Genomic DNA, 17,031 nt, shown 5'->3' on the forward strand with positions numbered 1-17,031 from the left:
CAGAGATGATGACGTGGCGCGATGGAGCAGCTGGAGACTTTAGATCCAGAGAGGGAGAGCGACTGTGTGCTGAAGACCTGGGGGGCACGGGGGAAGGATTGCATGGAGGGGATTGTAACTATGGCAATGAGACGATATACGATAGAATGAATGTAAAACCAATGCTCTCCCATGTACGATACACGATAGAATGAATGTAAAACCAATGCTCTCCCATGTAAACTATCACATAATTCACAATAAAACATTTTTTAAAAATTCAATTACATATTATCTTTGGGAATAATGTTTGTTGTATGTGCATCTAATACTAATGCAAATGAATAGCTGTGTCTCTTTATAAATATACTTAGGCTAATTTGGCAAAACAGTAATCCAGGCTCAGAAACTGATCCTCTCTCACTAGCCTCAGTACTGCCCTGTGAACCAACTGCTTTCAAGACAGCTGAGGATCAGGCCAACACCAAAAATAATCTTGTAAATTCTCAGCCTTGCCTATGCACTAAGAAAACTCTCTATAACCCTTATAACTAAAATCCAAACTCTACAGAGCTGAGGCAAAAGTTGGGGATCACTTAAACTTTTGGTGTGGAAAGGTGGAGAGGTGGAAACATTTGGGGTTTGACCCACTAACTGGGAATTTCTTTAAATAGCCCATAAAAGGGGTCCTGGCATTGCACTGTCAAGTAAGCTCTGCAAGTTCGGCAGTTCAAACTCAACAGCCACTCTCAGAAAACCTATACAGGGTCACTATGGGTTGGAACTGACTCAACGGCACTTAGCAATCCTAGATAAGTGGATTTGAGGTAGATCTTAGGATATGTTACTGAGGTCAGATTCACATCTAGTCAATCTAGTGTGCTCTAGAGGCAGAGAAGTCCTAACAGAAGGGATAAAGGATACCGGAATGGGCGGTGGTGTGGGTGAGCCTTTAGCCAAGATATAAAGAGTTGAGTGTTAACTCTGAAAAGTTTACCTGAGTAAAGGATTTTGTTTTAGTTGTCAAATGACAAGTTAACCTGCCACATTTCCATAGATGCAGAATAATGACATTTTCTGCCCTTATGTCATCTTGAGAAAATCAGGTGTGGGGATTCAGGTGATGGTTGGACACACAATGGAATGCCTTAAATGAAAGGAACCATGAGTTTAGGGATTCCAAATCTTTTCAATTGGGCCATAAACCTCCCTGCCCTTTGTTCTAGACAAGGAGACTACCTCTACCTTCCCAGAGCGTTCACTGTGTAAACATACTAGAAACAATAGTCTGGAACAACGGCAATGCCTGCTTTAAAGATATGCAAAAACACAAGGGAAACATGGAGAATTGTCTCCCAAACAATAATCTTCTCTGGTAGTGTAATGGTTACCAATCAGGCTGCTAACCTCAACGGTCAGCTCTTTGAAGCTACCATCTGTTCCGTGGGAGAAAGGTGCTCTGCTCCCATAAAGATTATAGCCTCGGAAACCCTATACTATGAGTCACTATGAGTCAGAACTGACTCCATGGCCCATAACAACAACAACATAGTGGGGGAGATAAATATGAACAAATGAATGAATACATGGAATTACATAGTAAATCTCAAACTCTCACTGCCATCAAGTTGATTCTGACTCACAGGGAACCTGTGTAGAGTTTTTAAGGCTACAACTCTTTATGGAGGCAGAAAGCCTCATCTTTCTCCCACAGAGCAGCTGGTAGGTTTGAACTGCAGACCTTGTGGTTAGTAACCCCATGTTTATCATGCAGAGCCACCAGAAGTCTTAGATAGTAAATAGTGATATTGTCATTTGTTGTTGTTAAGTGCCGCTGAGTCAGTTCCGACTCATAGCGACCCTATACAGGGTTTCCAAGGAGCATCAGGTGGGTTTGAACTTCCAACCTTGTGGTTAGTAATTTAATGCTTACCCTACAGTGCCGCACCAGCCCATTAATCAGGCATGAAGAGTGATGAAGAAGATTATTTTCATTAAGGCTTGTCAAGGAAACGATCTTACGGGAAGATAACATTGGAACAGAGATTTAAGTAAATTGAAAGTCATGTAAATATTTGCCCCAAATCATCCTATGTTAAACAAACAAACAAAACAAGCAAACAAGAAAAAAGACAACTAATGTTAAGGCCAAATACAGAAGTATGTTTGGTGTTTTGGAGAAACCCAGTGTGGAGTGAGAAAGAAATGACAGGTAGAAAATGAAATTGAAGAGTGAGTCAGGAGACATAAACATGACAGCGCAGGGGGAAGAACATTCTTTAGATTTTAAGTTTGATATGCTTCCATCTATCAAATGAATATGTGATTTTCCTCATTTCTCTGAGGTGACTGGTAATAAAAGGACTATAGGAAAGAAAATAGGCAGTGCTTAGAAAATCTGCATCCTAAACCAGAGTCAGTGGTGGAGAAGCCAGAGCCGCAAGAAGAAAGACAAAACTGAGAGCAGCACAGATAAGAGAGATGGAACCAAAATACCTGGGAATCTGAAGATGGAAGACCTACATGGGTGGTTGTCTCAGGACAGGGCCTAAATGTCTAAACTGTAGGAGACCCCAACTCTCCAAGAAAACACCACCACCCAGCTACAATGAAGTAGCATTGCTTCTCTGCACCTTGTTCTCCATAAATATTTTTCTCTAGTTCTAGATCTTCGATTCCCTATTTCTTCCTCAGTTTCCATTTATACATTTTTATCTTCTCATCTTTTTCTATTTCATTATGTTTACGCATTTTTGTCTTGATCCTCCTTCCCAGAGATTGCCATTTCTCAACCTCCTTCTTCAGCACATTAAATTCCCCCCTCTGTCTTTCCTTCTTTATCTCTTCCCCTGATTCTGATCTCCCTCCTTGAGATGCCATGGTTGGTGCATCACTCACCAGACAGAGAGACAGCAGGAAGACAAAAAAAGCTTCCCTTTTCTACCTGCTCAGGGTTGGGGTTAAAGACCCTTTCCTTCTCAGGCTGGAGTCAGAACATGGTGCCCCGCATAGGGTGACAGAGAAGGACAGAGTCAGTTCCATTCTAGAAACACCATGGTGGTGGTGATGTGCCATGGAGTCAGTCAGGAACTTACAGTCAGGAAACCCTGTACAGGGTTTCCAAGGCTGTAAATCTTTATGGGAGCAGAAAGCCTCATCTTTCACCTATGGAACAGCTGGTAGTTTCAAACTGCTGACCCTGAGGTTAGCAGTCCAATTCATAACCACTACGCTACCAGAGCTCCTTTAGGACCTATTGTCCCCATGGTAAGAGCCGACATTTACACACAATGTCAAACACATGGAAGGTGTTCTGCAAATATTTATGGAATTAATGAATGCTCAAGACCTTTTTAAAGTGTTGAAGGACAAAGATGTCAGCTTTAGGACTAAGGTGCTCCTGACCCAAGCTATGGTATTTTCTATAACATCATATGTATGCGAAAGCTGGACAGTGAATAAGGAAAACTGTAGTAGAATTGATGCTTCTGAGGAGAATATTGAACATGAAGTGGGCTGCTAAAAGAACCAACAGATCTGTGTTGGAAGAAGTGCAGCCAGAGTGCTCCTTGGAGGCCAGGATGGCCAAAGTTCGTCTCTCATACTCCAGGCATATTATCAGGAGGGACCAGTTGCTGGAGAAGAATATCATGTTTGGTAAGGTGGAGGGTCAGAGAAAAAGAGGAAGACCCCTAACAAGATGGATTGGCAAAGTGGCAGCATCAATGGGCTCAAGTATGGCAACAGTAGTGAGGTTGGCCCAGGATCGGGCAGTGTTTCGTTCAGCTGTGCATAAGGTTGCTATGAGTCGGTATCGACTCAATGGCACCTAAAAACAACTACTACTACTGTAGCTCTTATTATTGTCACAAGTATTTAGCATGATGTTTGAAACCTAAATTAGATAAAATCTCAAAGGTTTCTTTCTTTTAAGGAAGTTTAAAAAAAAAAGTTAAATTAAAAAAACAAAAACAAACGGTTACAGTTTAAAAAAAAATTCTTTTTTTAAGGAGAAGAGTTGTTTTGTTTGTTTTACAGGTGGTGATTGTCATAATAGCTCAGAAACTGGTCCCTGTGTTCTTACCACTATGCCACAGCACTTGTGATAAATAAGATACAAACAGCAGCATCTTCAATGATGCTTCTAGATAAAAGCAATGAAGCAAAGCACCTGGAAAGCCAATACAAGAGACAAGTCAGTTTACATCTCTAAAAGCTGGCTGCATTCAATTTTATTTCCCTCTGACTTTCATTATAAATTTAAATATATGCATCCGTGTGTCCATCTTTTCCCACTCACATCGTCTACCATTAGCCTGTCACTGTGACTGTGGTAAACTGAGGCCAGTTTTGTTCTTTTGTTCAGGAAATGTTCCTTGAGAACATTGTGGGTCCTAAGTGTTGTGGTAGGTGCTGGCACTCAAACCCATTCCACACCCTCAATGAGCCAAAGTCTAGAAAAGAAACAACTGTGTCTAAATAAGCAATCAGAGTTGCAGACACTTATGGGGTGCAAGGAAGGCTAGAGGAGGAGGGGCAACTTGTTCATAAAGGGAATTGGGAAAGGAGTCAGAATGGGCTTCATGTAATACTTGTATCTCTGAACTGTACCTTAAACAAGGAGAATTTCCTAGGTGGGAAGATGTAAAGCCATAGTGCTATGGTCTGAATGGTATCTGTGAATATAACCTCATTTAGAAATAGGATCTTTGAAGATAGTATCAGTTAATATTAGGGCACATTAAATAAGGTGGGTATTCGAGAACATTTACTCTGGTATTACAACTTAACACTTGGTGCAGGTGTGGCAGGAGTTTAAGGGCAATTAGTTAACAGAGAAAGACAATGAGAAAGAGAATGGCCATTGAAGATAGAGTTACGCTGCAGCTGCAGGCCAAGCATTGTCTAGGGCTGCCAGAAGCTGGGAGACACTTGGCCCTGCAGACACCCTGAATTCAGACTTCTAGCCTCCAGATTTGGGAGACAGCTGACTTCTGACCTTACAAGCTGCCCACTCTGTAGCACTTTGGTATGACAGTCCCTAATACACATAGAGATAAGACAGAACTTAGCTTTTTCACCAAGGAGTTACAAGCAATTCAATCTAACTCAAGATGCGAAAGAAGACGATGGGGAAAGGGTCCTCAAAAGAGATAAGATTGTAGAATTCATCAGCTTCAGAATTGTTTCTGTAAATGTTCAAGGATGAATTGTGTAACACTATTGTTCTGTAAGAATTTCCTAAATCCATTCCCTGACGTTTTTATTAGGTTACAGTGAAGTTTTGAAGAAACAATACCTGTGTTGGAGAAATGTATACCTGTGTAGATTAGGCCATCCACAGCTACACCCTACCCAAACATTATAAGATGTATAGCAATAGTTGTTATGGTTTCAGAAAACAGAGGGCTTCCACAAAAGCATTTGACATTTTAAAATAAAGTTTTCTAAGTGTTTTTTTTTTTTTTCATTATAAAAGTTGCCGTTGTTAAGTGCCATTGAGTCAGTTCCGACTCATAGCAACACCACATAGGGTTTCCAAAGAGCAGGTGGTGGGTTTGAACTGCCAATCTTCTGGTTTACAGTCCATTGCTAATCCTTCAGTCCCACACCAGGAGTCCATTATAAAAGTAACACATTGTTATTAAAGAAAGTTTGAAAAGAAGCAGAGAGTTAAACAAAAGCAGAAGAAAGAAAAAAGGAATATATTCACATTTCCCAAAAATATCTATAAATAATATGAGGAGGCATCAAAAAGTTTATAGAACAGTAGAATTAAAGATAATGAAAATTTCCCACACCTTTTTTAAGTCCCCTTATAAGGAGCTCTGGTAGCGTAGTGGTTACGAATCGGGCTGCGAACCTTAAGGTCAGCAGTTCGAAACTACCAGCGGCTCCGCGGGAGAAAGATGAGGCTTTCTACTCCCGTAAGGATTTACACCCTCGGAAACCCTGTACAGGGTCGCTATGGGTCGGAACCAACTCGACGGCACTTAACAACAACAACAATATGTTGGCTATTTCTCTCCAGCCTTTTTCCTATGCATATTTTATTCATTTGCTTAACATAAGTGTAAGTCTGAAGAATTTTTAGAAGATAGAGTAGAAAATGGTTTGGCATTTCACTCTGAAGAAATTATCATAAAGTGCACTCAACAATGCCTATGGGTTTTCTCTTACATGCCAGTCACTGCGTTACGTATTGCAATAGGGCAGTAAACATAATAGTAAAATGCCTTCCTGAGTGGGTTCTATGAAAATATGAAGGGTTGAAAATCAAAAAGGTAATATGGGGACAGGCAAAAGGCTGACCCAATATCTGGCTCCCTCAGCAAGAACACTCATTACTACTCACTCACTCTGCCCTGCCCTCCCCTCCCCTTCTGCATGGTCATGAAATCCTGAAGGTCAATGTTGGAAGAACCTTGAGCACTAGTGGTCTGATGACAGGCTCCTTGGTGGAAACAAACTGGGCATGTTTAGAGTGGACTTCTCCCTCCAAGTTCTTGGACCATTATTGACTTCTTTAAGCTACCTTTCCTTTGGCAGCCAGTGATCCCCCTGCCACTGTGGCAGCTCAGAGAACAGGAAACCGGAGGTAGCCCTGCCAAAGCTGTTCACCTCAGTAGGCTTTTTCCTTCCTACCACAGGGGTGATAAAACCCAAGGTTAAGTGGGGGCTAGCCCCATGGGACATCATTCTGTGTTGTCCTTTGTTTAATAGAAACACAAAATCATAATTCCTCCTTTCCTACCAAGATACTCAATTACCACCGGCATGGAAAACAAGTGAGTAAACTGAGCAGTCACAATTGCTTCTTGTTGTGAGATCCAGCATCACATACAAGCTGAGCTGCTGGTTTCTAATCCCCCACTGTCAACCACAAATAATAAAGATTCCCCCCACAGACAGCACAGCATCCCAAATTCCACCTTTAAAAAGTCACCACTTCCAATTGAGGAGGAATCATGGTGGTGCAGTGGTTAAGCACTTGGTTGCTAACTGAAAGATGGGGGGTTTGAGCCCACCAGCAGAACCACTCTGTGGATAAAAGATGTGGCAGTCTGCTTCCATAAAGATATATTGTTGTTGTGAAGTGCCATTGAGTCAGTTCTGACCCATAGCAACTCCATTTAGGGTGTGCAATGGACAGCTGTGAACTTGAACTGCTGATCTTGCAGTTCAAACTGACTTTGTAGTCCAGTGCATTAACAATAGAGATTCACAGCCTTGGAAAGCCCATGGGGCAGCTCGACTCTGTCCAACAAGGTCACTATGAGTCAGAATTGACCCGATGGCAATGGGTTTGGGTTGAATTGAAGAACTGTGTGTTGAACTGTAGGATAAGCAGTCGACCACAAGGTCAGTGTGAACAACACGGTTAGCAGTTCAAACCCACCAACCACTCCTCAGAAACCCTATACAGGGTTGCTATGAGTTGGAACCAATTCCATAGCACTTAACAACAAGAAGTTTCTATAAATCCCTTGCTTAAATGTGTTCAACACTGGCTACCTTTAATCACCTCAAATGTTATACTTATTTGAGTATTACTTACTGATGACATCAGGGCTTTCACGAGATTTCATCTTTGTTGTTAAGTGCCGTCAAGTTAGTTCGAACTCATAGCGACCCTGTATAGGGTTTCTGAGGAGCAATTGGTGGGTTTGAACTGCCAGCTTTGTGGTTCACAGTCCAGGGTTGATCCTACTGCGCCACACACAGAGTACACAGGAGGCCATTAGTACGGATGGTGGTGGTTATGTGCCAGGGAGTTGGTTCTGACTCATTGCGACCCTGCATAAGGTTTCCAAGGATGTAAGTCTTTACAGAGCAGAAAGCCTCATCTTTCTCTTCTGTGGAATGGCTGGCTGGTAATTTCAAACTGCTGACCTTGAGGTTAGCAGCCCAACTCATAACCACTATGCTACCAGAGCTCCTTATTAGTATGTATACTTAGGCATTATTTCAGTCATTGTTAAGTGCCTTCAAGTGAGTTCCAACTCATAGTGACCCTGTATAGAGTTTCAGAGGAGCAGCTGGTGAGTTTGAACTGTCAACCTTGTGGTTCAAACCACCTCTGGTCCAGTGCTTATCCTACAGTACTATACCAGGACTCCTTTCTAAACATGAGATTTCATTATAGCCTGATTAATATTGTTATAAAATACTGGTCTGTCAGTGTTAATGGATAATTTAGGGGTAGGCCCAGGTTGTGTTATCACAGTTGGGGCCTCTGAGATGCCAGACATGTGAACTATATGAGGGAAAATATTATAAAATTAAATTTCACTGACTTCTCTATTTTGTATCATATATATTAGATAAGTCAAGGTTATTCTGACAATAACTAGTGATTCTATGAACTTTAGAACTCATTCCCATAATCATATGACTTTGCCAACTATGCTCAATAACTTTGGAGCTAGTAAATTTCCCTGCCTCTGGTTAAACATTACATAACTATGTGCACCTGCTTTAAATGGTAAAATCATAAATTGTATAGCAGTCTGAGAGAAATAAAGTTCATCTGGGAGACACAGTATCTGAGCTTGACTCATTCCAGTAGCCTCATATTCAGTAGGCATAACTTCTCCAGATTTCATTATTATTCAAAACTACTTTATTGTCATTTCCTCTATGAAAGATTCTCTAGTTCTCTTTCTTCCAGACCTGAAAAGAATTAACTTACTCACTTTATAATCTTTCAGAAGGGCCTCGGTGGTGCAGTGTTTTAAGGCAATGGGGAGACATATATAAAACCCTGAAAGAAAAAAACTGCCAACCAAGAATCCTTTATCCAGCAAAGCTATCAATCAAATATGACGGTATAATCAAAACATTCCAGGATAAACAGAAGCTAAGGGATTTTTCCAAAGCCAACCCTGCACTACAAAACATCCTAAAGGGAGTTTGACATACATAGCAGCACCTCCCAGAACTAAATTGACAGATGGAAGAATTGAGAACAGAACAAAACTATAAGAACAAACTCAGAGAATCTGGGAGATCAGTCTATGATCAAAACAAGTAGAATGTAAAAGAAGGTAAACACATAGGAACAGAGATCCAGATACTGAAAAGGTCAGGTAGATTACAGGATAAAATAGACAGCACTAAATGGAGGGAAAAGTTAATGGAACATAAGGCAACCTCAAAGAAAATTAACACTTCACGACATACCAAGAAAACGAAAATCGAAGAACATGGAAACATTAAAACTATGAGGAAACTCACAAAAAAGAACACAAAAAACATGAACTCAGCACAGGAAGACATGCAAAACAAAGAAAGCAGCAACACCACAAAAAACCAAACCTAATAGCAGCAACTAATCAATACCTATCAATAATTACACTGAATGTAAATGGTTAAATGCACCTATTAAGAGACGGAGGGTGGCAGAATGGATAAAAAAACAAGATCCTTCAATATACTCTCTGCAAGAGACACATCTCACACACAGAGAAAAAAACAGATTAAAAGTCAAAGTATGTGAAAAAAATATACCAAGCTAATTGCAAAAAAAAATAATGAACAGGAGTGGCAGTACTAATCTCTGATAAAATAAGCTTTAAGGCAAAAACTAGCATAATAGATAAAGATAGATATTATCTCATGATTAAAGTGACAATTGAACAAGATGACATAACCATAATAAATATCTATACTCCCAATGAAAGAGCTCCAAAACATATAAAGCAAACTCTAACAGATTTTAAGAAAGAAATAGATAAATCTAAAATAACAGTGGGCAATTTTAATAATAATCTAAAATAACAGTGGGCAATTTTAATACACAGCTTTCAATAATGTATAGAACGACCAGGAAGAAATTTGACAAAGACACAGAGGAACTAAACAACACAATCAGCCAACTGGACCACATCAATATGTACAGAGCATTCAACCCAACAATACACATTCTTTTCCAGTGTACATGGAACATTCTCCAGAATAGACCACATGTTAGGCCACAAAACAAACCTCCATAAATTTACAAATGTCAAAATACTACAAATCATCTTCTCAGACCACAATGCTAGCAAATTAGAAATCAACAATAGGAAGACCAAGGAAATCAAGTCAAATACATGGAAACTGAATAACACCCTACTGAAGAGCGACTAGGTAGTAGAAAAATAAAATATGAACTCACAAAGTTCCTAGAAACAATGAGAACGAAAACACAACATGCCAAAATCTTTGGGACACAGCGAAAGTGGTACTGAGAGGACAATTTATTGCAATACATGGACACATCCAAAAAAGAAGAAAGAAACAAAACCAACACATTAACACAGCATCTACAACAATTAGAAACAGACCAACACAGGGAAACTACAGCCACAAAAGAAAAGAAATAATAAAGATAAGAGCTGAAATAAATGAGATAGAAAACAGAAAAACTATTGAAAGAATCCACAGGGCAGGAAGCTAGTTCTTTTAAAGGATTAACAAAATTGACAGACCATTGGAATAACTAACAAAATAAAAAAGGGAGAAGACACAAATAACATACATTAGAAACCACATGGGCGATGTCACAAGGACACTAAAGGAAACCAAAAGGATAATAACAGAATACTATGAAAAGTTGTACTCCAACAAACTTGAAAACTTAAAAGAGATGGATACATTTTAAGGAAAACATGACCTACCTAAACTTACAAAGAGTGAAACAGAAAATCTTAACAGACCCATAACAATAGAAGAAATTGATCAGGTCATCAAAAAACTCTCAACCAAAGAAGTCCAGGCCCAGATGGCTTCACTGGTGAATTCTACCAAACATTCAGGGAAGAGCTGTCACCAATTCTACTCAAATTTTATTCTAGAATATAGAGGAGGATGGAAAACTTCATAATACATTTTAGAAGTAAACATAAACCTCATACCAAAACCAGGGAAGGATGTCACTAAGATAGAAAATGATAGACCAATATCCATCATGAAGATAGATGTAAAAATTCTCAACAAAGTCGTAGCCAACAGAATCCAGCAGCACATCAAAAAGATAATACATCATGATCAAGTGGGATTCATATCAGGGTGCAAGGATGGTTCAACATTAGCAAAACAATCAATGTAATCCACCATATAAATAAGAAAAGAGAAAAGAACCACATGATCATATCAACTTATTCAGAAAAAGCATTTGACAAAATCCAACATCCATATTTCGGAAACTATAACACCTCTACAAGAAAAAGACAAATAACCCAATTAAAAAATAGGCACAGGACATGAACAGACACTTCACCAAGGAGGAGATCTGGGCAGCCAACAAACATATGAAGAAATGTTCACGATCACCAGCTATTAGAGAGATGCAAATCCAAACAACAATAAGATATCATCTCTCACCAACAGCAAAGATCAAAAAGTAGAGGACAATAAATGTTGGCAAGGATGCAGACAGACTGGGATGATCCTGCATTGCTGGTGGGATTGCAAAATGGTCCAACCTCTCTGGAAAGCAATATGGCGCTTCCTCAGAAGGTTGGAAATAGAAATACCTTACGACCCAGCAATTCCTCTACTTGGTATTTACCCACAAGAAATATAAGCCATAACATGAGTAGATATATGCACACCAATGTTCACAGCAGCACTATTTACAATAGCAAAAAGATGGAGACAGCTCAAGTGCCCATCAACTGAAGAATAGATAAACAAACTGTAGTATAATCACACAATGGAATATTATGCTACTTTGAAGAATAACAATGAAGCTGTAAGCTACCACATAATATGGATGAACTTTGAGGACATTATGTTGAGTGAAATTAGTCAGTCACAAAAGGAGAAATACTGCATAGGACCACTATTGTAAAAGATTAAGTAAAAGAACCCATACTAAAGGGCGGGGGTGATTCTTTGCTGGTTACTGGGATGTGGGGGGTAGGGTGACGGGAAGGCGGGGAAGGTGGAGCACAGGGCAAGGAATAGATACAGGATAGTCTGGGTGCTGGGGAGAGGGGCAATACACAAGAAGGAAGAGGGGAATGGAAGAACAAAGTGGATGGGAGAACAATTAGGCAACTTACGTGGGCTAAATGGGACAGAGGTAAATAATGATGTATGCACAACCTTGGAACAACAGGGCTCTGGGATACAGAAATTGAGGGATGGTTGGAAAGGGCAAAAGTAGGGAAATAATGTTAAAGCAGCTTGGCTGTCTTTTGAATCTTGGTTTTCCTTGCATACCATTATAAAATAGACACTTGAGGGGGAGAGAAAAGAATCGCCAGAAATATCACCACAGAAAGCTTGTAAGTCCATCTTCTGCCTGTAACTGATTGGAATAACTAAAATGGGGCTAAAACTTGCCCAGTGAAGGAGGCTTCCTGAGGAGCCTCTGCATTACATAAGACCATAGGTGGAATCCTGGACCTCATCTAGAATCTTTTGGGGTGGGAAATTTCCACTGGAAAGGACAAACAGACCAGCCTGGCATGGCTAGAAGAACAGAAGATACTTCTTGAAAGAAAGACCGACAGAAAAAACACAAAACAATAATGGCAGTCTGACTGACTACTATAAGAGCAAGCAAGTTGCTCACCCAGGAGACATCAAGGCAAGTGGTCGGGTACCACAGGGAAAACCCCTTTCCAAGACTAAGACTCAGTGGGAATACATGAGCAGACATGCACGCTGATTGGTGACCACGTTGGTTACTGAAAAGGGCAAGTGAGTGAAAAACAGCAATGAAGCTGCGAGCTAAGCCCTACAACGTTCAATAGACTCCTTTGAATCCAGGAGGAGACCTGGTTGGCCAGCAGTGTGGCAAGACCTGGGGACTCCTGGGCCCAGAGTCAGTGACATAGCCACAGAGGACTAGAGTAGAGAGTGAAGCGTCCAGCTGATAAGAAGAGAGGGCATATGCACAAGAACACCCACACTTGCAGATAATACCCACTTGACCTGGCTTCAATGACTGGATAATCAGAACTCAACTAGAAGAAGAAAAAAGAGGGGGAAAAAAAGAATAATCTGATACAATTTGATGAACTTGACCAACACCTATGGATGTAGTCGCTCAAAAGAGGGAACAAATCTTTACAGCGAGGATCATTCCCACCTCCTCGATACACAGGGTAGACAGGAATGGGCAACTTGGACATTGGCTACTCAAAATGGGGGGCTACAAAGGCAAGAAGTGACTGGTTTACAAGCTTTCAAGAGGGAACCTAGATCCAGAGGGTGTGGAGGAAGGTAAAATCTCCACTGCGTAGTATCCAATCTGTCTGGGAGGGGCTGATGGAAGTAGATGGGGTGAGCACTCATGTGGTACAATAGTGAATAATTGCTATCAGATCTGACTGTGAGGGTTGGAAATGTAAACATAGATATTTTGTAGCAAACGGAGGGGAGTGGTTGACTTTGAAGGCCAGGAGCGGAGGTCCCTGGGACCATCACGGGAGAAGAGTGGAGTGCGGGACTCTACCTAGAGAAACAGAGATGCCAGAGATGGAGGCAGAGACAATGACATGGAGAGATGGAGTGGCTGAAAACTCTAGACCCAGAGAGGGAGAGGGGCTGTGTGCTGAGGACCAGGAGGCAGGCTTTCAGGATACACCCTTTGTTTGGTTGATGATGCATGGAGGGGATTGAACCATGGCAATGAAACGATATTTGATAGGATGAATATAAAGCTAATGTTCTTCCATGTAAACTATCACATAATTCACAATAAAATATTTTTTTAAAAAGCACTATTAATAAATACATAAAAAAGGTCACCGGTTTAAAACCACCAGCCACTCAGATGGAGAAAGATGTGGTAGTCTGCTTTTGTAATAATTTAAAGCTTTGGAAACCCCATAGGCCAGTTCTGCCTGTTCTCTAAGGTCACTATGAGTTGAAATTGATAGCAGTGGGTTTGTTTTGGGGTTTTAGTGTTCTTTTAGACTTTTCACTGACTTGCATCTTTTGTATAGCATGGAATCATATGTGCATACAGTTATACATTTTTGTTTCACTCCCTTAACTATGATTCCTATAGAACTCAGGGCTTTGATTTTCCAACCCCTGTCCAGCATCTGGCTTATAGTATGCACACAATAAATTATCATTGTACCAGCCTGACTGGAGGTTATGATAAGTCCTTCTCAAGGGATGTTAGGAGGCTCAAAAGAGACAGTGTTGGTACAAGTGTTTCATAAACTACAATGTTCTGGATAATTATAAAGTATGGCCATTATTTGCATAGCAATATTGTAGCACATTTTATGTAAATCCAGAAACCAAAGGAAAGAAAACAAGAGCAGAAAAAGTGATTAACTTTGGGGCAGGATTGAGAGGTAATAGTGAAGGTGGAGTTGAGGAATGGGCAAGCAACTTTAAGATCTTTATATCAATTTTCAAAAACTTTATATTGATATGTTTTAAAATTTTTTCAAGTTAGATAAATAGATCAGTAGACATGTGTTCTAATGTTAACTGAAACACTACTATGCTGTTTATTACATTATTGCTGACAGGTATAATGATACTTTTTTACTTTAAGCTTCCTGCAATGTTATTTATTTGTTATTTTTTATTTCCAAGGTTATTAGAATTGTTGTTGTTAAGTGCCATCTACTTGGTTCTGACTCATAGCGACCCTCTATAAGTTTCCAAGGAGCAGTTGGTGGGTTTAAACTGCCAACTTTTCAGTTAGCAGTCCAGTAGTTATCCTACAGCACCACACCAGAACCCCTGTTATTAGGAAAATTATTATTAATTATATTTAATACATAGAAAACCAAGACCACAGAGATTTAACAAATTTCCCAAGATTCCAAACAAGTCAAGAATAGAATTCAAGACCTAATGAGAACTTTTTGAAGGGGATGAAATCTTTGCAGCATTCAGGAGGTATGACACAGCTCCAAATACAGTTTTCTGCACCCTCTGTCCTTGGCAGAGAAACCTGAGGTTCCAGAAAAGCTGTTACCTACAGACAGATGGCTTCTGATATCCTATTTACTGCCACTCATTATATCAGTCATTGGGTTCCAGTGTGTGGCAGAAAGCACACTGAATTTAGAAGCGACAGCCTACTGCTTGAATCTCAGTCCTGCCACTAAGTGAGTCTGTGACTTTGAGCAAAGTATCTGATACTTTCTCACCAAGTGGAAATGACATCACATCCCAGTCACAGGAGGTTTAGGAGCATCTCTGGTAGTGTAGTGGATACGAGTCGGGCTGCCAATCGCAAGGTCAGCAGTTCAAAACTACCAGCTGTTCTACAGGAGAAAGATGAGGCTTTCTGCTCCTGTAAAGATTTACAGCCTCAGAAACCATATACAGGGTCACTATGAATCAAAACCAACGCCACAGTACTTAACAACAACAACAAATAATATCATGTATGTGAAAGTGCTTCATTTGTAAACTGTAAGACATTTTGTAAATGTCAGGTGTGCTATTTGGTTTAAAGGTTGCTTTGCATATGAATGTATTCCCAGTCACCAAAGGAGATAAGAGAATGGGGGTGGGGGTGGGGGGGCAATGAATAAAATAATTCCAAAACATGAGCCCTAAAATTTTGACACTGGCTACCTAAAATGGGCTGGGGGGGGGGTGCTCTAAAGGCACAAAGTGGGTGGCTTACAAGGTTTCAAGAGGGAGTCTAGTTTCAGAGTGTGCAAGAGAAAGTAGAGTCCTCACGGAATAGTTTTCATCTTGTCTAGATGGGTCTGGTGAAAGGAGATGGGGATAGGATTCATTTGATTCAACAGTGAGTAGTTGTTTTCATGACTAATTGTGATTGTCACAACTGTAAAGGTAGAAGTTGCATAACAAAAAGGGGGTAGTAGTTAATCTTACAGTCCAGAAACAGAGGACCCTAGGATGATCAAGGGAGAACAGCATGAGTGTAATATGGGGCCCTATCCAGAGAAGCAGCCACACCAGAGATGGAGGCAGAGATGTGGACATGGAGAGAGGGAGCAGCTGAGGACTCTAGACTCATGGAAAAAGAAAGACTGTGTGCTGGTGGCCAGGAGTCAGGCTTGCAGAATGTGCCCTTTGGTTGTTTAAATGATTATATATCCCTGCGTGTTTTTGTGTACATTAAAAAAAAAAACAGAGGGAATAGAAGCAAATACTGTAATACTGTTAACCAATGATGCATGGAGGGAATTGTAATCATTGCAATGAAACAAAATATGATAGGTTGAATGCAAAACTGATGCTCTCCCATGTAAACTATCAGTCAATTCACAATAAAAGCTTAAAAAAAAAAAAAGAGTCCTGGTGGTACAGTGGGTTAAGCTAACTACAGAGTCAGCAGCTCAAATCCACCAATCATTACACAGGAAAATGATGAGGCTGTCTGCTCCCATACAGATTTACAGTTTTAGAAACCCTAAGGGGCAGTTCTTCTCTGTCCCATAGGGCCACCATGACTTTGAATTGACTCCACAGCAGTGGGTATATGAGCTACCTCACTCAGTGCTAATTACCTCCTAATGTTCTTTAATAACTATTTACTTCCCTCCTGTGAAGTGATGTCTTCTCCCTACATATCACTCTGACTGAGACAGTCATTCAATCTGTGCAACTATCAGGGCAAATAAATTTCACTCTCAAGGTTCTTTGCCTGAGGGAGGCTTCACAGTAAAATAAAAGTGTTCTAAGTGCCTCTGTTCTCAGTCACTGAAAGGGGGAAGCATCAAAACATTCAGTTTCTTATGATGTTGGTAAAATTTATAAATAATTTAAAATCCTTCAGTATGTTGACTGAAAGTATGGTTTAGCTATAATATAAAATTCTGACATGTATTTGATGTGGTTGTTGTTGTTAGGTGCCTTCAGGTTGATTCCAACACATAGTAAACCTATGTACAACAGAACAAAACATTATTGTGATGGTTTGTGGGAAGGTTCCTACAATGTAATTTCACATTGGCCCCTGGCAAAGCATCAGGGTTTTCAGCAAATCTGATCAATTTTTGTGCTCATTTCTAAATCATGGACTCCTGCAACCATTCTTTGTGAAATTTTGAGATTCTAAATTCTTTATTATTGACATCTTTTCCACTCTGGATGATGGGGTAGCTA

Source organism: Chrysochloris asiatica, unplaced genomic scaffold (assembly GCF_000296735.1).
Source record: "Chrysochloris asiatica unplaced genomic scaffold, ChrAsi1.0 scaffold00207, whole genome shotgun sequence".
Lineage (NCBI taxonomy): Eukaryota > Metazoa > Chordata > Mammalia > Afrosoricida > Chrysochloridae > Chrysochloris > Chrysochloris asiatica.